The following is a 23,209-nucleotide window of genomic DNA, read 5'->3' as shown; positions in this document are numbered from 1 at the left end:
CAAAACAACGGAGGGATGGGGCGACAGCATAATGATTATGCAAAAGATTTTCAAGGCTGACTCCAAAGTCCTAGGTTCAGTTCCCTGTATAGCACCATCAGCCAGAGCTGAGCAGTGCTTTGGTAGCTCTCTGTATCTTTCTGTATATCTGCCATTCAAAGTAAATAAATGAAATATTTAAAAAAAATAATAATAAAAAAAGAACAGCTGAGAAGCTCATCTTGGAACCTTTACTTGTTTTGCTGTTGCTAATAGAAACTCAAAAGTTGATTTGCTAAAATGATTGTCATTTCCTTCTTATGAGTGCAGCTTAACTCCGGGACTTGATTTAGTCAGAGGAAAACGGTTGCTGCCTCCCCGTTAAGCTTCTTTCCATTATCCAGTTGTGGCAGATTGACTGTTGAGGGGTAGATTCAAGGAACAGCTAAGAAGTAGTGCTGCCTTATATAAGACAGCCTGGAAATCCTGTATGGGAAGGACAGTGGCTTTAGAAAGAGGGGGGTGGGGTGGGAGGGAGTAGCAATCATTGAAGCATGACAGACCTCCAGAGGCAACTGGGACTTAAAAACAAAAAAGGGAGCATTTTGCAGATTTTTCACATGCACACATCCTCTTTCGCTCCATCCATTCTCCTTCCCTGCTGTTTTGTAAATCTCCCAGTTGGAAGTTTTTAACTTGGGAGAGCTTCTTCCTGTGTTTCCTGCACCAGCTGTAAGGAATGTGCTGCTCCTTTTCACACTACTTCTCCATTAAAAGCATTAGTGGGGCTCCAAAACAAAATTAAAACTTGAGTTTTTTTTTTTTAAAGATGTGGAAGCCAAGTTTAATTAAAGTAAAGAAAGTTGGGGCCTACTCTTTTGTTGGGCCTCATAGACTGAGTGCCAGTGTCAGGCAAGGTGGAAAACAGACCGTAGCTGTGTGTCCCCCCATTTTTTAAATTAAAAAATATTTACTTATTCCCTTTTGTTGCTCTGTGGCTGTTCCCACTTAGGAATTTAAGGCCCCAGTGTCTCGCTTGTGCTTGGGAATATTCTTCAGTCCATCAAAACACTGGTGGTGGCCTCAAATGGCCTCAAAATGGTTGCCAGTTGTTAAGAGGTTGCCTTTTTATTAGAGGAAAACCTTTTAGTAGTTCCTCCTAGGCCCATCTGAACGCTTCACAACCTGACTTCCACCTCCCCCTCTAACCAAGCTACTGGCTTATAACTTCTTGCATAAGAAATGGAATTTCTGGGAGTCCGGTGTTAAGCGGGTTAAGCGCACATGGCGCAAGGACCAGCATAAGAATCCAGGTTTGAGGCGCCTCCCCCACCTGCAGGGGAGTCACTTCACAGGCGGTGAAGCAGGTCTGCAGGTGTCTATCTTTCTCTCCCTATCTGTTTTCCCCTCCTCTCTCCATTTCTCTCTATCCTATCCAACAACAATGACATCAATAATAACTACAACAATAAAACAAGGACAACAAAAGGGAATAAATAAATAAATTAAGAAAAAGAAATGGAGTTTCTGACTTTTAAGTTTTTCATCTTTCAAAGAGTACTTTTGGAAGAGGTACCCTGGGCATTTTGGGGTATGAGCTATGTGTGTGGTCCACCCCCCCAATGTCATTTTGGAGATTTTACAGATGTTCACAAACAACTACATTTATTCTGTAGGTAAATAACCCCTTTATTCAGGTCTGAAGTGCTTTCACTGGCTTCATTGACTGTATAGACTAGAACCCAGTCAGGGTCCAGAAATGAATTGTGATTTCATCAGATCTGGATTGTCCCGCAAGACAGATTCTTAGAGTTGACAGACTAGGGAGAGGGTTAAGTTTGATACTTGAGTTCTGCCAGGAGATTATGTAGCCTCATCCTGACCTTTACTTTCTTTCCTGAATAATGGCATACAGATTGTGTGCGATTTTGTTGTAGTTATTTACACAAGGAATGTCTACAAAAGGAAGCATATTCATTCTTTGGTACTTCTCTGTAGCTCCTAAGCTGGCACTACTAGGAAATGATTTAATCAGGGCTATTCTTGGATATGCTTGTATAACAGCAGGAAAGGAAGAAGAAATTGTGAAGGGGAGAAAGACATTAATTTGCATTTCTACATTTTAAGGAAGAAGAAATTGTTAGGAAAAACACTGTACTATCTGCATTACAAAAGTGGACATTTACATGTACACCCAAATAGCAGAGACCTGGGCTGCATATCCTGGCTGAATAGTGAGTCACCTTGTGATCTGATAGCCTTCTGCCTTGATGGACTCAGGCACTGATACAATAGATGGAGAAAGACCCCGTGGGAGTCCGGCGGTAGCGAGCGGTTTAAGCGCACTTGGCACAAAGCTCAAGCACCAGCGTTAAGGATCCCCGTTTGAGCCCCCGGCTCCCCACCTGCAGGGGAGTCGCTTCATAGGCGATGAAACAGGTCTGCAGGTGTCTATCTTTCCTCCTCTTTGTCTTCCCCTCCTCTCTCCATTTCTCTCTGTCCTATCCAACGACGACATCAATAATAACTACAACAATAAAATAGCAAGAACAACAAAAGGGAATAAATAAGTAAATACATATGCATATACATATACATATACATATACATATACATATACATATACATATACATATACATATACATATACATATACATATACATATACATATACATATACATAATATATACATTACATATACAGAAAGACCCTGGAGAAAGACAGACCAGGCTCTCAACCTCCATATCGCATCATGGACTTGCTTGATTTAATACTTGGTTTAAATTAATAAATCTTTCTTAGCACCAGTAGTTAAGTTTGTCTATGATTGATGATGACTGGGTAAACTAGGATGCTTGTAAAGGTTTTTATATTTGTGTAGGGTTTATTTCACATGTATTTGATCATGACCATTTGTTAAATGTCCTTTTCGCCTAGTCCCTTTTCGCATTTTATAGATATTGGATTGACTTTTAAGAAGCCTTTAATGGTTTTGAGTCCAGTCAGGCTAAGATGTAGTAGAAGAAGTACTGGGAAACTATATCCTTTGAACTTTTGTACTATAGAGGCGATGGATTCTGGCTTTTCTTTAAGGATTTATTTACTGTATGAGCATGAGTTTTCTAGAATGCTGTGATGTTTGTATTTTTAGGTTTGCAGCCATCTTCCATTATGTCTGTGTTGAGTCATTTATCCAGTTCTGACCCCCCCCCCCCCACACACACACACCACACACACTTTAGCAGTAGGGATGAACGTGGGAGGGAATCCATGATTGAGAGCAAATAACCTTCATGAGGTTTTTCTGCTAGTGCATACCAGTCACTCATGATCTTGTTGAAAGGGAACCTCTCATTCAGCAGATCTTATGTGAACCTGAGAGTCTGTATTTCTCACCGACTCTCGTGGTGGTCATACAGTGTTTCAGATCAGCTTTATTCTTTCATGCTATTTAGTGCAATGGTTCTCCTTTTCATCTGTTATAAACAGAGCAGCACTTCTTATTCATTGGAATGTTCCAATAGAACTTACTTAAAAAAAAAAGTTGGGGGACTTGTTTTAGCAGATCCAGCTTTCTGAACTAGCAGGGACCAAAGATCACGTTATTCTCCCACAATTTAAAGATACTTAAGAACAGCATTGGGATTGTTTAAGGAAAAAAAAAAATCAGACATCTTGAAAAAAAATTCTCTTTTGGCTCAATGGCTCAATGTATTTTATGCTCTCCTTTCTGAGTACCATTATTCAGTTTTTATTCTGGAAGGAAACCTCAGGTCATTTCCTTATAGACAACTAAGTTATAATGCACTGTCTGCATAGTGTTATATTATGCATTTCCCAAAACTCTGTCATGTCTCATTTGGTAAATACAAAACAGTTTCAGGAATTCCTGTGTAGAGCCCTTGCTTTTTTTTTTTTTTTTTAAGCTTAAGGCTCCTTGAAAGCTTGTGTGTGTGTGTGTGTGTGTGTATGGAGAACTTTTATTTTTCATTTGGATAATAGCTAAACCACTGATCACATGAGTAGAACCTAAATGCTTTGTAGATAGCATTTTTTTTTTAAAGTCTATTGAAGCCCTACATTTTTATGAAATATCTATTTCTCCAAAATTTCAATTGAAGCAAGACTAGGGGGAGGGGCCAGGATTGGATTCTCTACCTTTCTCCCCTCAGCTAAGATTTGAAACTATCTCATGTTTGACTTTGAAGTCTGTATTTATCTTCATCTTCCTGTCAGGCAGTACTGCTTTTTATTTTTGCAACCAGATTCTTACTAGTTTTTCAGTTCTGATTCTTGTCATCTATTTTAAAAAGTTAATAATTTACACTTAATCTGTGTCTCAGTTTTCTTATCTGTAAAATGGGGGTTGTAAGTGTAGTATACATTTTACTTAATTCAGAATGTGTGGCATACTGTAACTTGTATTTCTTTTGTGTTTTAAATATGTATTAGAAAATGAGAGAGAGAGAGAACACACATCAGCGCAGCAATTTGGCACATGTGATGGCAGGGATTGAACTCAAAACCTCATGCTTGGTAAATCCAGTGTTCTAGTCACTGCACAAACTGGGCTGCTTATTGCCATTCTGTTTTTGCCACCCTGCCACTGACTTTATAAACCCAGGTCTCCCTCCCTCTTACTGATCTCTAAAAATTATTCTGCTAAATGTAAAAAAGCAAACACCTTAGTGATTGAGGTTATATTTATATAGTTATTGTTGGAGCACTGGAAAATCCCCCACCTCTCTGGGTTCCTAGTCTGGATGAGCAGTCAAATAGCTTGAGACAAGTTAACAAAGGAGACATTAATTTAGTGTACTTGTGGAGAATTTACATGGCAGTAAAATCTAAAGGAAAATAGGACAGACCTGGAGTATTTATTGTGTGTTAATGGACCTGGAGCCTCAAAGATAGAGGGGGGAATTTCATATAACAAGGAGGAAAGCATTTATTCCATCTTTTACTCTTTGTTTCTTATTTATTCTCTTTTGTTGCCCTTGCTGTTTTATTGTTGTAATTAATATTGTTGTCGTCGTTGTGGGATAGGACAGAGAGAAATGGAGAGAGGAGGGGAAGACAGAGAGGGGGAGAGAAAGATACCCCTCTGAAGCGACTCCTCTGCAGGTTGGGAGCCAGGGGACTCGAACTGGGACTCTTCTGCTTTGCGCCACGTGCGCTTAACCCACTGCGCTATCACCGGACTCCCCATCTTTTACTCTTTTTTTTCTTTTTTTAAACTATTTACTTATTTTCCCTTTTGTTGCTCTTGTTGTTCTTTATTGTTGTAGGATAGGACAGAGAGAAATGGAGGGGGGAGGGTAAGACAGGGGGAGAGAAAGATAGACACCTGCAGACCTGCTTCACCATCTGTGAAGTGACTCCGCTGCAGGTGGGGAGCCGGGGGCTCGAATCGGGATCTTTATGCCGGTCCTTGGCTTTGCGCCACGTGCGCTTAACCCACTGCGCCCACTGTGCTACCGCCTGACTCCCCCATCTTTTAGTCTTAAGAGTAAGAAGATGAGTTTTACAGAGGCCATATTCACTGATTAGCTTGCATCTGGACGTTATTTCCCCAAACTACACTATTCAACTTCCTAAAAAGTGGGAGTAGTAGGCTGGGGAAAGCAGCTCATTCTATAGAGCTTAGTATGAGTGAGCCCTCTGATTCCAGCAGCAGCACTGTGTTGTGATGTGTCTACCCCCTTTTCTGAAATAGAAAGAATGAATCCCACCACTCGCTAGCAGTGAAATTACACCCCCCCATTCCCCTACTCCCCTTTTTGATTGGGCAAAAAGTTGGGGACAGCACAGCGGAGGCTTGCTTCTTGATTAGGTAAAGGGCAAAGAACTGCACTGACCCTAATTTCTTCATTCCTATCTGACACTTACTGGAAGTAACTTACTTTGGGAATACTGAGAAAAGTATGTTCTTTTTGGGGCAGTTAATCCCATGTTACCAGCATATGAAATAAAACCTATTAAACATCCAATTACAGAGAAGGAAGTTTGACAGTTCACAATTGATGCTTGCTCGATTTTGTGGGTCTTCATTTTTTACTCATTAATTTCCCTATGTGTTGGGGAAAATTCCTTCTGTCTATAAACAATGCAGATTTCTCATTAAGAGTAATTTCATATCCTGGTCTCCACACTAATGTTCAATGCTTTGTTGAGAGTTTTTTTTTTTTTTAATTATCTGTCATTTTCTTAATAATATTGAATACTCATAGTGGGTTCCCTTTAAACATATTCTGAAGTGGATAGCCAAATGATTTACAAATGGGATATATGTTTATAATCTTCTTTCCCCTTATGGTACAAGTTTCTTATAAAAGTAAAGGAATGGGGGGTCGGGCGGTGGCGCAGTGGGTTAAGCGCATGTGGTGCAAAGCGCAGGGACCGGCGTTAAGGATCCCGGTTCGAGCCCCCCCGGCTCCCCACCTGCAGGGGAATCGCTTCACAGGTGGTGAAGCAGGTCTGCAGGTGTCTATCTTTCTCTCCCCTTCTCTGTCTTCCCCTCCTCTCTCCATTTCTCTCTCTGTCCTATCCAACAACGAATTGCGTCAACAAGGGCAATAATAATAACCACAACGAAGCTACAAGGGCAACAAAAGGGGGAAAAAAATGGCCTCCAGGAGTGGTGGATTCATGGTGCAGGCACCGAGCCCAGCAATAACCCTGGAGGAGGAAAAGAAGAAGAAAAAAAAAAAAAGTAAAGGAATGATAGTCAGATAATGATTGTGTTCTTTAAATTTTGTTTTAAAGGACACCTTTTGGAAGTAGGAGTTGGTTCTGAGGGCTAAAAAGCACTTAAATTCACAGAGAACACACTATTTATGAACCTTGCTTCCCTTCAGAATCTTTTAGAATAGGAGGCTTATGGACATTGAGAAATGTTTTGTTTGCATTTATGCAAACATATATGTTATAAGAATTTTGGGGATCTCCATATATTTTTTGCTTATTTCCTTAGAGGTATATAAATTGTTGTATTTTTGTTAACTGGAGAATTATGTGAGTTCTGTTTTATTTGCATAGAAAAGTTATGCATTCTCTGCTATTTTGTTTTGAAGAAACATGCTCTGTTTGTAAAGTAGGAAATGAGTGGGACTCAGCAGCTCCGTTGTTTTCGCATTTCCAAATTAATTTGCTTTCATTCAGATAATTTAACACAGCCTAGTGACTGATGTTTCCAGGGTGGTTTATTATGTAGCAGCCCAGGAGATGAGAGGGATTTTAGTGCTGGAGTTTTTGTGTGAGAAGGGAGTGATTTAACATATTGGTCATTCTGTGAGTAGTCATTGCTGATTTTTTTATTATAGTTCTTTCTGTTAGTGGCCCTCCTTGCTACCTTTAGTCTCTGCTAACTCTAGGAAAGATTTCTGCATGTCCTCACTTCTTTCCCTGGTTCTCCCCCACTGCTCTTCCACTCATCCCTGATCACATAGATGGGACCCTTAAACAGCCATTGGTTGTGTACAGCTCCACCTGCAGTTAGAACCTTGTTGAGCTACTGCTATGGTTTTCACAGGAGGCTGCATAGATCTAGTCACTGAGGAAGCCTTGGTGAAGAAACTTTCATGTTTCCCCAGTTTGTGTTATAGGATTAAAATGGGTCTAATTAATTAATTAATTAATTAATTAATGGCTTGGTGCTGCAATTTCAGGGCCAGGGGAGGGAGTAGCAGGATATGTGCAGGCAAACAGGAAAAGTCTTTGACTCGTGGGGCTCAGGATCAAGACTGGAGGACAGTGCAAAGGGGCAGCAGACAGACAGACTGGCCCTTGGAGTCAGAGACAGAGTTAAGGACGAGCTGGCAAAGTTTGTTTTGACCGAAAAAGAGGTTGCATAGACAGTGCTTTGGATCTTTGGCATTCCCCCCCCCCCCTTTAAAAAAAAAAAAAGGTTGTGCTCACAGCTGAATTGGAAAATTTCTTGCACACACAGCTTCTTCATTAGATACTGATACTGGTTAATTCAGAATCACTGGTAATTGGAAGCAGCTGCTGTTTCCCAGCTGACTAGGTGTTCAAGTCAGATGCTTTGAATTAGCTGGACTTGTATTATTCATATTTTAATTAAAGTCCATTTTATCTTTCCCCTCTCAGCCAACCCTTCCCCCCCTTCTCTTTGCTTCTCCAATGACCAGCATTTTACAGTAATACATTTGAAATTACATGAGCATCCCAGTAGAAGGGCCTAATGTAAGATCAAGGGCTTGCAGTTGATTACGTTCTTGTATTATTAAATAGTGAATTTAACGGCATTGCATTTCTCTTTCTCACCCTCTGAACCTTGCTTCTTCTATGGTGGGGGAATATTTCATTCCATTTAAAAAGTTGAGACTTTTGTCCCCTTTCTTCCTCTTGGGACAGAGCCATATTAGTCTAATTGCCTATGTCACTGCTCCAGGGAAGGTGCAGCATGAAATGGGACATGCAGTTTTCTAGTGTTCTAATGGGGGTTTGCAAATTAAGCAGTGAATAGTGGGATTTTGGGGTGGTGGGGTATTTTCATCGAAAAGTTAACAAGTGTTTGGGAGTTGCTTTTGTTGCTGTACAGATAAAGAATACTCAACAAGCAGTTCATAGAAAAAAGACTACATTAATTTTTAGGAGGAAAAAAATAGAAGGTAAGTTGCTTTGCATTTTTCCTTTTTATGATGCTAATGAGGAAAAGTGGCAGTGCAGGCGGGAAGGAGACAGATCATTACTACTGTTGTTATTTTAAAAATATATTTTATAAGAGGAGGAGAGAGGGGGAGAGAACAAGAACCAAAGCATCACACTTTTATGGGTGATATTTCTGAGAGGGAGAGAGCAGGGCGGACGGGGGAGAATATCAGAGCTTCAGAGTAGCACTCTGGCATGTGTTATGCTGGGGATTGAATTCAGAATCTCACACTTGAGGGACCAACATTTAATCTGGTCCACCACCTCTTATTACTTTTGCCTGCTCTGGCTATTGGTGGTGTCTAAGACCTAGAATGGAAGTCCTATACCCTCCTATTGCACATCTCCCTGACTCCTAACAGACTTTCTCCCTTCTTTCTCTATTCAAGCTATACAACAAGTCAGGTTTGGCTTGATAATTGCTGTAGTTAATGTAATTTTGTTCGTCTTTTTCTTCTCCATGATAGTAAAATTTTGGTTAACTTGTGGAAAAACCAGAGCAACGCATACCCATAGATTTTTGTATGCCTGTTATAGTACGTAAGCATTTTACATAGTCTAGAAATTTTAGAAGGGGCGTAGAAGACGTGATCTTTGTCTATGGGTTTTCAAGTGTCCCTGGAGAGATAAAGCATATACCTGTCAATGCATACCTGCCACTGTTTAGGGAATTAATGTAAATCACTGTCATTATGTCCCTTAGGATTTGATACTGTAATACTGAGCTCTAGGAGAGCCAAAGACATTTACTATTAGAACAAAGGAGCAGTCCATCCAGCCTGGTGCTCTGTTTTCCTTTCTTCCTAGCAAGTTGCCTAAGGATGTACGAGTTGGCAGCAGACTGACTAGAGAACACAAATCTTGCCTTTTTAGTGCTTTCCTTTTAGTGTTTTAGTCTGTTCTACATTGGTCAGACATCTGAGCTCTGTGGAATCAAGTGAAGGGGTTTTATTGAGGTAACACACATGATCAGTAACATAGGCAGATGGGCTTAGAGAGATATAGATACTACAAATGTTACTTCCAGGGGGAGTCCTGCTTTTCATCCCTGCCACTTGAAATTTCTTTTGTCTATTTAGCACACTGTTGCTAGGGCCGTTTTGGAATAAGCCTGACACAATTTGATTGGTTTTTGTGAACTGTTCTCCAAGTTACAAGGTTGTCAGCACACAAGCTCTTAGTATACCTTAAGTACCAGGGAACATATTTAACAAAGTAAAATTCTTGTTATCTTGCATTTCATTAGAAGGTAGATTTTCTATTTTTCAGATGTTTTGTCCAGATTGGGTGATAGCTCATGGGGTTAGAGCACACACCTTACCCCACTTGAAGACCTGGTTTAAGTACCATATAGGAATAACCCTGCACGGGGTTCTATAGTGTCTCTCTTGTTTGTCTCTGTTTCTATCTGGTAGTGAATGACTGACCAACTGACTAAAGAAGACAAACAAAAAGTCCGCCCCAAGGGGTGAAACCTCACAGGTGCAAAGCTCCATTGGTAAAACAAGACAAAACAAAATAAAAATTCTGTCCTTCATATACTCAGTTTTTCATTGCAAGTGCTTTGTTGTGGTCCTGGAGATGGCGCATTGGATAGGGCATGGGACTCTCAAGCATGAGGTCCTGAGTTCAGTCCCCAGCAGCACATATTCCAGAGTGATGTCTGATTCTTTCTCTCCTCCTATCTTTCTCATTAATAAATAAATAAAATCTTTAAAAAAAGAAAGTGCTTTGTTGAGTTGTATCCACTGTATTTGTAATAATGCCTTGCTTGTTAAATAGCAGATTGTTTACTAAGTTTATGAGCTGTATGCATTTCTCACACATCTTCGCAAAGCAGAATTACTCTTTATATTTTTTCTGGCTAACAGGTTCTAGGCTTTTCAGTGGTGAGTGGCTTGAAGCAATATGTAGTATGTATGAGAGTTCAGGAGGACTGGAGTGGAAGCCCAGTTTTCTCCAGTGTGCTGATTTAATGAGATGTTTTTGTACCCTGAGGTGTGAGAAATCCTCACTTTGTATCTATTCTGGGTGAAGTTTCTTATGGTTGGCAACTAGTCTGTTTTTTAGGACACTCTAATGAAAAAAGGAACTAGTCTTAACCTGGAATTTCTGATTAAGGTCTAGCAGCCCCCCCCCCCTTTTTTTTTTGCATTTTAAGGTAAGTGGTGCAAATAAGATAAAGTAATACTTTTCTTAGTTGATAGCTATTACTAAATATTGCATTATGTCTCCAAAATTAAGAAAAAAGAACAGTCTCTACTTTGTAGTTTATTAGGTAACCAGATTTTGGGGAAAACCTATCTGGGATTTTATCTAGTTAAAAATGATTGGAGGGAATTTGGGGAGACAGAATAGTATGGAGAGATGAAGAGAAGGCATACTTTTTTGGGGGTGGGGTGGGATGAGGAGCTGGGTGGGAGGAGGACACCCTGGAACATACTATAAAAACTGCAAGGGGGGGGGGTCAGGCGGTGGCGCAGTGGGTTAAGTGCATGTGGCACAAAGCGCAGGGACCGGCGTAAGGATCCCGGTTCGAGCCCCCGGCTCTCCACCTGCAGGGGAGTCGCTTCACAGGCAGTGGAGCAGGTCTGCAGGTGTCTATCTTTCTCTCCCCCTCTCTGTCTTCCCCTCCTCTCTCCATTTCTCTCTCGTCTATTCCAACAACGAATGACATCAACAATGGCAATAATAATAACCACAACGAGGCTACAACAAGGGCAACAAAAGGGGAAAAAATGGCCTCCAGGAGCGGAGGATTCATGGTGCAGGCACCGAGCCCAGCAATAACCCTGGAGGAAAAAACAAAACAAAACTGCAAGGAGGGGAGCTGGGTGGTGGTGCAGCGGGTTCAGTGCACGTGTCCTGAAGGAGCATGTGCAAGGAACTGGCGTTGGAGCCTCCTTTTCAAGCCCTTGGCTCCCCACCTGCAGGGGAGTCACCTCACAGGTGGTGAAGCAGTTCTACAGGTGTCTTACTCCCCCGCCCCCCCGCCCCGCCCCCCCCCCCCCCCCCCCCGCCTCCGCGCCCCCCCTCCCGGCCCGCTCTGTCTTCTTCTCTCTTGATTTCTCTCTGTTCTGTCCAGCAGCAATGATAGCAGCAACAACAACGATAAACAACAAGAACAAAAGGGAAAAAATAGCCTCCAGAAAAAAAAATGCAAGGGGAAAACAAAACAAACAGAACTCCATCAAGCAACATCTACCATGTCTTGTTCTGGGAAAGAATCACGAGCAGAAAGGCACATTCAGTCAAATAGATAACCTGTGTGGTTTGTCTTTGATCCTACTGGAACTGGGCAGGCAGTTAAGTGTCTACATTCCTATTAACCTGAGGCTCATCCAGATGAATCTGATTGAATACCGTTAGCCAATTTATTTTATGAAACATTTCACATAGGGAAGTTCAAGGAGCAGTCTTATGAATGTTTGGATATTCACCACTCAGAGATAAGCATTATCAGAGAGAGAGAGAGAGAGAGGGAGAGAGAGAGATCTGGTGTGTCTACCTTTTTTCTCTCCCTCAAATTTACAATTTTAGAAGTTTTGAGACTGCTCTTAGCTGTCTACTTTAAAGAAAGTAAGGATTAAATGAAAATACTCCTGTTGCAGCACTTCAGTCGTAATAAAATAAAATAAAACAACTTCAGTGACTTTGGCTTTTTTCTGCCAAAGTAAATGTTGGCTACTTTCAGCTGTAGTTATGTAGCTTCTCTCAATTTGTTTGAGTTACAGTAAAGCAGGGCCAAGTTGAGAAATTAGTTTCTCAGTTTTTTTCCTTCCAATTTAGGGGAAAAAAATAGATTTTGGATACTCTTGTTCCTATAATCCTTTTCCTGATTTTCTCCTCCTCTTGCATTAAAGAAGATTATAAAGAATTGGCTAAGATGCCAGTGGCAGGAACAAAGACTTGATTTTTGCATTACTTACAGTATGTTGATGGTTATTTCCTTCCCTTTATTTACCCATTGTTAATTCAGTGTAGTTTCTTCTGAACCATAGAATGGGTAGTTATCAAACCATACCATTTGGTCCTTCTTTTGTTGTTGTCTCTGGCTTCATGCTCTAAGTAAGCTTGCTTATTTGAGATAAAGAGATAAGCAGAGGGTGAGAGGAAAGATACCACAGCACTACAACAGCTATAGGGGGATTGCTGATCATATCCCTGAAGTTTTTAGCACGTAATTTTTGCGTTTTCTGCAACATATGTGTGTTGTTAGTCAGGAAACACAAGCAGATATCAAGTAATGCCACCATTTGAGTGATAACATAGTGTTTGTAAGTGTTATCTGGTATTAGAGATATATTTCAGGGTATGCTAGATAGTTGTAAAAGTGGGAGAGCCAGATGTTAACATGCATAGGGAGGCAGCTTCCAATCTGCATAAAAAGCACAGAAGGCATCCCTGCTACCACAGACCCCTGTGGTAAGTGACTGGTTTGGCCAGGTAACCCACAGTGGCATTTTTGTTTTGTTTTGTTTTTCACTCTTTACTGCAGTTGCATTCATGTGATGCCATTCAGATAAAGCTTTGTGACTAAAATAAAAAGTGTGCCTATAGCATGTTATATACAACATTGAAATTGATTTTATTCACTTTTTTTTTTGGCAGGCCTAGACTGCTGAGTGCTGCTCCTGACTGCTTTTTTCCTCAGTTCAGATGCCAGAGGCGGGGAGGGAGGGAGGGAGGGAGGGAGAGGAGAGAGAGGAGAGACAGTGCTGCCACTACACCTCACCCATGGTGCATGGGATGTAGCATGTGCATTAAGGCAGGCGCCCTTCCTGCTGACCTTTTTTTACAGGGCCTTGAAATTAATTAATTTTATTTTTTAACCAGGGCACTCCTCAGCACTGGTTTATGGTGGTGTGGGGGATTGAACGTTGGACTTTGGAGCCTCAGGCTCCAGAGTCACTTTGCATAACAATGATGCTATCTACCCGTCCTTGATATAAATTTTGAATTCGAAACAATTCAGTATCCAATTCAGGAATGTTCAGGGCAAACCATGAAGTCTCCTCTCTGTATATATATATTCCCTACATACTCCCACTTAACTTGCTTCCTGTGTTATTTACATGCATATTTATGTTGATAACACACACAGGATTCTTTGTCTTTTCTTTTTTTAATTTAATTTTTATTTATTGGATAAGGACAGCCAGAAATCAAGAGGGAAGGGGATGATAGAAAGGGAGAGAGACAGAGAGACACCTGCAGCCCTGTTTCACCACTTGCAAAGCTTTCCCCCTGCAGGTGGGGACCTGGGGCTCGACCCACCTCCTTGTGCATTGTAATACATGCGCTCAACCAGGTGCACCAGCCCCCTCCCCTTTTTAAACTCGCGGGGCAGCTCCCTCTGGGTTCCCCATCTCACCGGCCAGATCAGATTGACCCTCCTCCCCCACCCAGGGGGTGGGGTCCAGGGGCAGCTCAGCATGTCCAGGGAGGCAAGCAGTCAGCCCTGGGAAAAGCCCAGGGCGATTTGTTTATTTGAGAGAGAAAGCAAGTACATATACCCATTGCCCAGGCACAGAGCAACACAATTTTGACCACAATGAAGAATTACCATACGAGGTTTGATCTCAAGCTTCACAATGCATGTTTCCCTGGAGGTAAATTACAGGCACTTCAGAGGAAGGGAGAGGAGGAGAGGGCAGTTGAGCAAGAACATATGTGGTGGCTTTCAAGTTAGGCCAAACACAATGTACAGTAATTCATGGCCTTTGTTTTATGGGGAGAGGAGAGGCATGTGCAGAAAGGTAGCCCCCTTTTTGGGGAAGCCATCCATCATTAGTTCAAAAGGCCAGGGGGACCTGCCCTTCTCTTGACCTGAAGGGAGAGTTGGGGGTCAACTTGCTTGGACCTCATGGAAACAACAGCCTAGGCTTCCTGGGACAGTGGGTCCCACCCTCCAACATTTATTTATTCCCTTTTGTTGCCCTTGTTGTTTTTTATTGTTACAGTTATTGTTGTTATTGATGTTGTCATTGTTGGATAGGACAGAGAGAAATGGAGAGAGGAGAGGGAGAGAAAGATAGACACCTGCAGACCTGCTTCACTGCTTGTGAAACGACACTCCCCTGCAGGTGGGGAACCGGGGGCTCGACCCGGGATCCTTATACCGGTCCTTGCTCTTTGAGCCACCTGCACTTAATCTCCTGCACTACTGCCGACTCCCAGGGTTCTTTTTCTTTTGGGGGGCTTGTTTAAAAGGTTATAATTTAGCTTTTTCACACTTAACTATGTCTTGATGTGCTTTCCCTGCCAGAATATGAAAATATCCTCCCCTATCCTGACCAGTTCTCTTCATCTGTAAATACTTACTACCTAGATAAGTGTCACCCTCCAGTTTTCTATTCTTGCTGCATTTCTCACATCAGATACTTCTTCTTCTAGCATTTGCCCTTCTTCTGTAGCCAGTCAACAGGTCAGGTTGAAAGCTGTCAGGAGCTGCTTGCTGCTGGCTTTGAAAGTGACTGGGATCCATGTGGATTCAGTCGGCTAGGAAGGATCGTCAGTTTCCCCAATGAATGGGTACTCACGAGATGCACCACGAGAAGGTTGATCCAATGCATCCCTCATCAGATACTAAAATGCTTTGACACTTCAGCACTCTGGAATCTTCTATTCAACCATTGTTTATGGACACCTTAACCTTAAATTGGCCCCTACTGCTCTACCAAAAGACTTAAAATGGGGCGGGGTAGACAGCATAATGGTTATGCAAAGAGACTCATGCCATCCTCCACCATAAGCCAGAGCTGAGAAGTGCTCTGGTAAAATGTACTATTTATTTATTTATTTATTTATTCATTTATTTATTTAATGCAATGCTTCATAAATGTGTCATCCTTTCATGGGGGCCATGCTAATAGTCTCTGTATCGTTCCAAGTTTAGCATATGTGCTGAGTGCAAAATGTACTTTTTTTTTTTTTTCACCAGAGCCCTGCTCTGGCTTATGATGGTACAGGGGATTGAACCTGGGACTTTGGAGCCTCAGACATGAGAGTCTTTTTTGCATAACCTTTATGCTACCTACCCTTACTCCACAAAATGTACTTTTTAAAAGTCTTGGTAGTCGGTTATTAAGCGCGATCATCATTATCCTGTATTGAATAGGTCTGAAAACTCCCATTGGATAAACATGAAAACAGTCCCAGCCTGTACATCAGAATTCCTGGATTCATTCATTATTATTATTAATTTTGGTATTTTATTCGATAGAGACAGAAAAATTGAGAGGGGAGGGAGAAACACCTGCAGCACTACTTCACCACATGAGAAACTTTCCCTTTGCAGGTGGGAGGCTTAAAACCGGGTCCTTGTGCATGGTGACATGTGTGCTCAACCAGATACACCACCACCACCTGGCCCCTTATTATTATATTTTAACCAGAACACTTCTCAGCTCTGGTTTAGGATGGTGCTGGGGATTGAACCTGCTACCTTTAGTGATTTACCAGGCCATTTGCACTCCCCAGTGCTTGCTGGATTCTATATTCACTTATATTCACTTAAATTAAGTAATTAGAGATAGAGACAGAGAAATTGAGGAGGAAGTGGGGGAGATAGAGAAGGAGAGAGACTCCTGCAGCACTGTTTCATTGCTCTCCAGGGTGGGGACTGATGGCTTGAACACCTGGGTCCTTGCACAGTGTAACATGTGCACTTAACCAGTATTGCCCCTGGATTCATTTTAAATACATAAAAATCCACATAAGTTCTTTAATTTTTTATCTTTATTTAATTTTTAGATAGATACAGCCAGAAATTAAGAGGGAAAGGGAGGATAGAGAGGAAGAGAGACACCTCCATCACTGCTTCACCACTTGCAAAGCTTTCCCCCTGCAGGTGGGGACTGGGGACTCAAACCCGGGTCCTTGTTCATTGTAACGTGTGCTCAACCAGGTGTGCGACTAATCCCTAGCACTTCAAAAACGGTATCATCTGTTTTCCATCTATACCATGCCTCGGCCTCGCGTGAGCTTAATGTGCAGCTTGGTGATACGAGAATCCGGCATGAAGCCCAGCCAGTCTATCTTGGCGTTACTCTCGATCGCACTCTGTCATTTCACGAACATCTCATAAAAACTGCAACAAAGGTGGGAGCGAGGAATAACATCATTGCAAGACTGGCCAGCTCCTCATGGGGCGCGAGCGCTTCCACACTATGATCATCATCTCTGGCATTATGCTATTCCACTGCAGAATACTGTGCCCCAGTATGGTTCCGTAGCCCCCATGTCCACTTGGTCGATTCCAAATTATATTCCTCCATGAGGATAATTTCTGGAACCATCCGTTCCACCCCGGTTCCATGGCTGCCAGTTCTTAGCAACATCGCCCCGCCAGATATTCGTCGGGATGCGGCATAATCTAAGTTCATTTCCCACGTCTACGCTCGACCGGACCTGCCAATATACGCGGATATCTTCGCCCACCCTGTCCAACGCTTGACGTCTCGTCACCCAATCTGGTCCCCTACGCCTACACTGAACTTCTCTGTTCCAGTCTCTTGGAAACAGAGCTGGCAGTCAGCTGAGGTAAAGAACAAACACCTCATCACAGACCCCTGCAAGCGTCAACCCGGCTTTGACCTAGCACATTATGACTGGGCCCTCCTCAATCGCTATCGAACAGGCCATGGCCGGTGCGCCGCTATGTTCCATCGCTGGGGAGCCAGAGACGACCTGAACTGCCCCTGCGGCTCCAGACAGACTATGACCCACATAGTCAACGACTGCCACCTCTCCAGATTCAAAGGAGGTCTCGAAACTTTACATCAGGCTCAACCTGATGCTGTTGACTGGCTACGGAAGAAGGGCAAACGCTAGAAGAAGAAGAACCAGGTGTACCACCACCTGGCCCCCATAAGTTTTTTTCTGTTGCACTTACCACCCCCAAAATCTCTTGTAAAGGATAGAGCTACTTTAATTTTGAACAGCTCTCTCACCTACTTTAATTCGAGTCTTTTTTTATTTTTTATTTAAACACGTGCCACTTACTATTGGTATTATGAATGTCTTTGGTGTATCTTTCTTCCTGTAATTAAAGTATGAGAAGCCAGTGAATAAGACTGTAAAATTAAGCGCAAAAAAACCCCCACAAAAATAAGACCTGATTGTGTTACTGGGCTCTGTGATATGTGTCATTGCTTTTGTTCATGAACTTTAAAATTGCTTCTGATTCCAGAATCCTTTAATTTTTCTCTTTCTCCAACATATCCCCTAATAAGTGAGGATATAGGACAACTGTTTTGTGTTTCTAAGCTTTTATCTGTACATAATTTGCACTGTGTTAAACAATTACATAATTAAAACAATTTGGAAAGCCTTTGGATTATCCTATAAGGGAAATGAAATATGCATTATGTATCATACATATATTAATATTTGCTTGATGGGGAGTCAGGCAGTAGCACAGCCGGTTAAGCACAGGTGGTGCTAAGCACAAGGACCTATTTAAGGATCCTGGTTTGAGCCCCCAGATTCCCCACCTGCAGGGCATCACTTCACAGGCGGTGAAGCAGGTCTGTAGGTGTCTGTCTTTCTCTCTTCCTGTCTTCCTCTCCTCTCTCCATTTCTCTCTGTCCTATCCAACAATGACAACATCAGTAACAACAACAATAACTACAACAGGGGCAACAAAAGGAAAAATATGTAAATATATTTAAAAATTTTACGTCATGATAAATAGCAGATTTATGCTGGTTGACCCTGTAACTTTTGAAGTATAACTAGAATTAAACTGCACTTGTAGTTTCCCCACTTAGGTACAGTGAGGCCTCTTATTGAACTTACTGTTTTTAAAAGTGCTCCTTTTTTTTTTCTTTCTCTGTCTTGTGTAGTCCATCAAATCCTCATGTGGGAGTATAGTGGCCTCTCAGTTCATTTCCATACTCTTATCTTTGCTGCCCACTCCTTTGTTTTTTGCAGATAATAATGAAAGTAGTCAAACTACTACTCTTAACTGCCTAGTGTTGGGGTTAAGAGGATCTGCCACTGCTTTTAGTTCAGCATTCTGGGTAGTGCTACCAGGTTGCATGGACTCTGTCCACAGTCTTGCCCTCAGCCCCCACTCAGTGAAATTTATTGACCCATTCTCATTCTCTGCTTTAACCACTTTTCCTTCGCCTTATTCCAGAAGAAAACATAACCCTTTGTAATGTGGTGAAATCTCTTGGCCTTCCTTCTTAGGTTGTTTTCACATGCTAAAATAAAATACCTAGGATTAGAAAGGGGACCCATTACATTGAAATACAGTCATTAGATACTGAAAAACAAATTCAGGGGGCAGTATGCACTTCTTTTATTCCTCTGTTGAATAACAAGTCCTAATGGTGGGTTTAATTATTGTAATTTCAAATAAGCGATGATAGCAACAATTTATAACAGTGATGAAAGACTGGGTTATTTAGGGGTGGAGCAATGCTACAGGTGTCTTTCTCCCCACCCCCACCCACCCTCGATCTCTTTCAAAATAAAAGGAAAGAAAAAGAGCAAAAATGGTCACCAGTAGTGCCTGAGTTGTTGTGTTAGCACTGAACCCCAGTAATAACCCTGATGGCAAAAATATATATTAAAATTATGTTACATATTAAAACATAAAACATTAATTACTGACATGAGACTCAGGTGTTTCTGTCTCTACTTATTGCCTATAACCATAGTTTTTTTTTGTGTGTGGAACTGGTGATTGGTAGGAGATAAATGAAAAGGAATGTGTATCTGCATACGTGTTTGAAGTTACAGATGAAAGAACATTCATGAAGCTTCACTTTTTTTTTTTAAGACATTTTTCATGATCTCAAGAGTCTCAAGGGATATAAGCTTTCCCCCCTTTTGTTGCCCTTGTTTTTTTTGTTTTTCATTGTTGTTGTAGTTATTAATGTCATCCATGTTGGTTAGGACAGAGGGAAATGGAGAGAGGAAGGGAAGACAGAGAGGCGGAGAGAAAGATAGACACCTGCTGACCAGCTTCACTACCTGTGAAGTGGCTCCCCTGCAGGTGGTGAGCTGGGGCTTGAACCGGGATCCTTTCGCTGGTCCTTGCGCTTCCACCCATGTGCGCTTAACCCGCTGCGCTACCGCCCAACTCCCCAGTCTTCTCCTTTAACCCACCTCTCCTTTAACCCACCTGTCCACTTCTCTCCTTCCTCCTACAGTTGGTTTCTCCTTTCTCTTGCATTATAGAGGACATTGGACATGGTGTTTGTATGTTGAGGGAACAAGAGGAGCGAAAAATCACCAGGGCCTGGGGGCATCTTGCCTGCTTTTGTTTGTGTTCACACATACATGTGTGTGTGTACAGTCTCTATCTCTTTTTTGCCCCCTTTTCCTCATGAAATAACTTTATTAATATATTCAATTGATATCTTTATTGGATAGAGGTAGTAATCAAGAGGGAAGGGGAAGACAGAGGAGAAAGAGAAATACTTGTTGCACTGCTTTACCACTTGGGAAATTTTCCCCCTGCAGGCGGGGACCAGGGGCTACGATTCGGTTCCTTGCATATTGTAACATGTGCACTTAACCAGGTGCATCACCACCTTGCCCTTCATGAAATAAATAATCACCACAGTTGAATAATTCTTTTACCCTGCCTTTTCAGTGAAGAGGGGATGATCAAACTAACAGAATACGCTGCAGTGACTGTAGGATGCTTGCTACTTGCAATTTGACAATTCTCTCAGCTTATGTAGTTGAATGTGACCTGCTTGCACTGCTGGATGTTGGCTGTCAGGAGATTGCTATGTGATGAAGAATAGCATATTTCCTTACTGAGCAACGTTTTATAGAAGAGGGACCATTTTTGCCAGGCCTGAGGTTGCCTCCCTTTGGGAGAGGCTACAGATTGGTGTAGAAAGGTGTTTTCTTCATCTTCATTTTCTGATCTTGCTTTTCATTTTTAAAGGGTTCCACTTTTAAAAATGTAACTCACCAAATGAAATGCCTTTTCGATTGACTTCCTATATAACTGACTTCGTCAGTAACATTAAAAAAAAATTATTTATTTTCCCTTTTGTTGCCCTTGTTGTCTTTTTATTGTTGTTGTAGTTTTTGATGTTGTCGTTGTTAGATAGGACAGCATCAGTAATAATTTTATTGGTTTGAGATAAGTGTTACTTTGATTATTCTTTTTTAAATATCCTCTTTTGTTGCCCTTGTTTTATTGTTGTAGTTATTATTGTTGTCGTTGTTGTTGGATAGGACAGAGAGAAATGGAGAGAGGAGGGGAAGACAGAGAGGTAGAGAAAGACGCCCGCAGACCTGCTTCACGGCTTGTGGGAGGCTCTAACCGAGATCTTTACAGGTCCTTGTGCTTTATGCCATGTGTGCTTAACCTGCTGCTCTACCGCCCAACTACCAGTTTTGATTATTCTTGACATAAGTTACTGTGGCTGAGCATTTGTGATACACATTTTCTTCCTCACAGGTGCAGAGGCCTCGCATATGCATGATTGCTCTGCTCTGGGACTTTTAAATTCTTTTAATTTCAGATAAAGATTCGGGGTGTGGTGTGGTCAGAAGACTCCACAGCACTGCTCAACTAACCATGGAGGTCCCCAGTATCAACTATGGTGTTGTCATGTGCTGGGGTACCAACCCCTGGACTCATACGTACATGTCTTACTGGGTGACTGTCTCCCAGCCCTTGATTGTAAAGTTCTAATGGTATTATTTTTGGAGTATTTGAGCTTGAAGATTTTGCTAGAGAAAATATAGCAGAGTGCATCTTCAAAGAAGTGATACCTTGACATACTTGAGATCATCAGAACTACTAACAATGTTTCTTCCTTCACTTTTCTTCTTAGTTTATGGTGCATTTTAAGAGTTAGTTTTTCTTTTTTTCCTTTTGTTGCCCTTGTTTTTTTATTGTTGTAGTTAATATTGTTGTTATTGATGTCGTCGTTGTTGTTGGATAAGACAGAAATGGAGAGAGATGGGGAAGACGGGGAGAGAAAGACACCTGCAGTTCACAAGTTCACAGCTTGTGAAGTGGCACCCCCTGCAGGTGGGGAGGGGGGGCGGCTCAAATTGGGATCCTTATGCCAGTCTTTGTGCTTTGCGTGCTTAACCCACAGAGCTACTGCCCGACCCCTTGGAGTTAGTTTCTCTTTATTTTAAAAATATTTTTATTTTTAAAAATATTTAATATATATATATATATATATATAAGTGTGTGTGTGTGTGTATATATATTTTAAAAGAAGTTGGTCTGGAGTTGAGAAGTCAGAGATAATAAAACAAAGTGGATGGGAAGGGGGACCTGGTAGCAGGAAAATTGTTACCACCTAGTCCTGCAGCCTCTTTTACCTCCAGCTTCCTGAGATAATGTGCTTGTTCTGAGCTCATTCAGATTAATAAACTGTACCCATAATTCATGAGCTTGCAGGGCCTTCTTTAACCACAAATACCAAGAGAATAATGACAACATTTAAAATTACAGATTGCTCATTTTGGACCCTTTCTCTTTCAATTTATGGATGAAATTTATGAGCCAATTACTGACTGGTGGAACCTATTTGCAAAGACCAAGCATACCCCACATGCTGCCTGAGCCTCTTGCCCTCCCCCTCCCCCTCCCTCCCCTCCCCTCCCCCTCCCTCCCCTCCCCCTCTCGTGCGTGTGTGTGTGTGTGTGTGTGTGTGTGTGTGTGTGTGTGTGTGTGTGTGTGTGTGTGTGTGTAGTTCCCTGGTGCTCACCAAAGTTTGCAATCTTTTTTTTTTTTTGCCTCCAGGGTCATTGCTGGGGCTCTGTGCCTGCGAATCCACTGCTCCTGGAGGCCATTTTCACCATTTTGTTGCCTTTGTTGTTATTGTTGCCATAGCTATTATTGTTGGACAAGACAGAGAAATGGAGAAAGGAGGGGAAGACAGGGGAGAGAAAGATAGACAGACACCTGTAGACCTGCTTCACCGCTTGTGAAGTGATCCCTCTGCAGGTAGGGAGCCGGGGACTCGAACTGGGATCCTTATGCTCTCCTTTTGCTTTGTGCCATGTGCATTTAGCCCGCTGTGCTACTGCCCAGCCCCCTCCCCACCCAAGCTTACGTTCTTAAGTTGAAATAGTTTTTAAAAGAAAGGTGAGGGTTACCCACAACCTTTTAGAAATAGTTGTCAGTAGCGTAACACTTTAGTGAGTGATTTTTTTTTTTTCCGTTGCCAAGAAGCAAAATATGTTGGAATGACAAGGCTGTGGGTTTAAAAGAACATAATCTGTCTACAAACTAAAGACTCAAAGGCACACATTTAAAGCAGTGTATAGCTAACTGCACTTTTGGTAACTGTTAGTGAAATGGTTATAATTACTCAAATCCCTAGTCTTTAAACATTCCAGAGGAACAACAGAACCACATGGGAGTGGGGGAAGCTATAAAATGACAGAATCTGACCTGAGTTAGCAAATTAGAACTAGAGTCCTTCCTTGTTACTGTAGTCCCCCCCCCCCCCCGCCCATGGGTGAGAGTGTTAGCATAACTTTAATGCATTTAAAAGTAAGATCATATTAATCACAGACATTTCACTTTCTGTCATCTGTTTCTAGATAGTTTGG

The 23,209-nt window shown here is 41.8% G+C and overlaps 1 protein-coding gene and 1 non-coding gene across 2 annotated transcripts in view; one reads left to right on the top strand and one right to left on the bottom strand.

Annotated features, from left to right (window-relative positions):
* The window catches only part of JARID2 (jumonji and AT-rich interaction domain containing 2), a 278,157-nt gene that overhangs the window by 24,525 nt on the left and 230,423 nt on the right, over window positions 1–23,209 (top strand). The window lies entirely within an intron of this gene.
* On the bottom strand, window positions 15,470–15,576 carry LOC132538455 (U6 spliceosomal RNA). The gene has a single exon (XR_009549820.1). It is a non-coding gene; the product is annotated as a U6 spliceosomal RNA (small nuclear RNA).

Source organism: Erinaceus europaeus, chromosome 4 (genome assembly GCF_950295315.1).
Source record: "Erinaceus europaeus chromosome 4, mEriEur2.1, whole genome shotgun sequence".
In the NCBI taxonomy this organism is placed as follows: domain Eukaryota; kingdom Metazoa; phylum Chordata; class Mammalia; order Eulipotyphla; family Erinaceidae; genus Erinaceus; species Erinaceus europaeus.
This window is presented reverse-complemented; position numbering and strand designations above follow the sequence as displayed.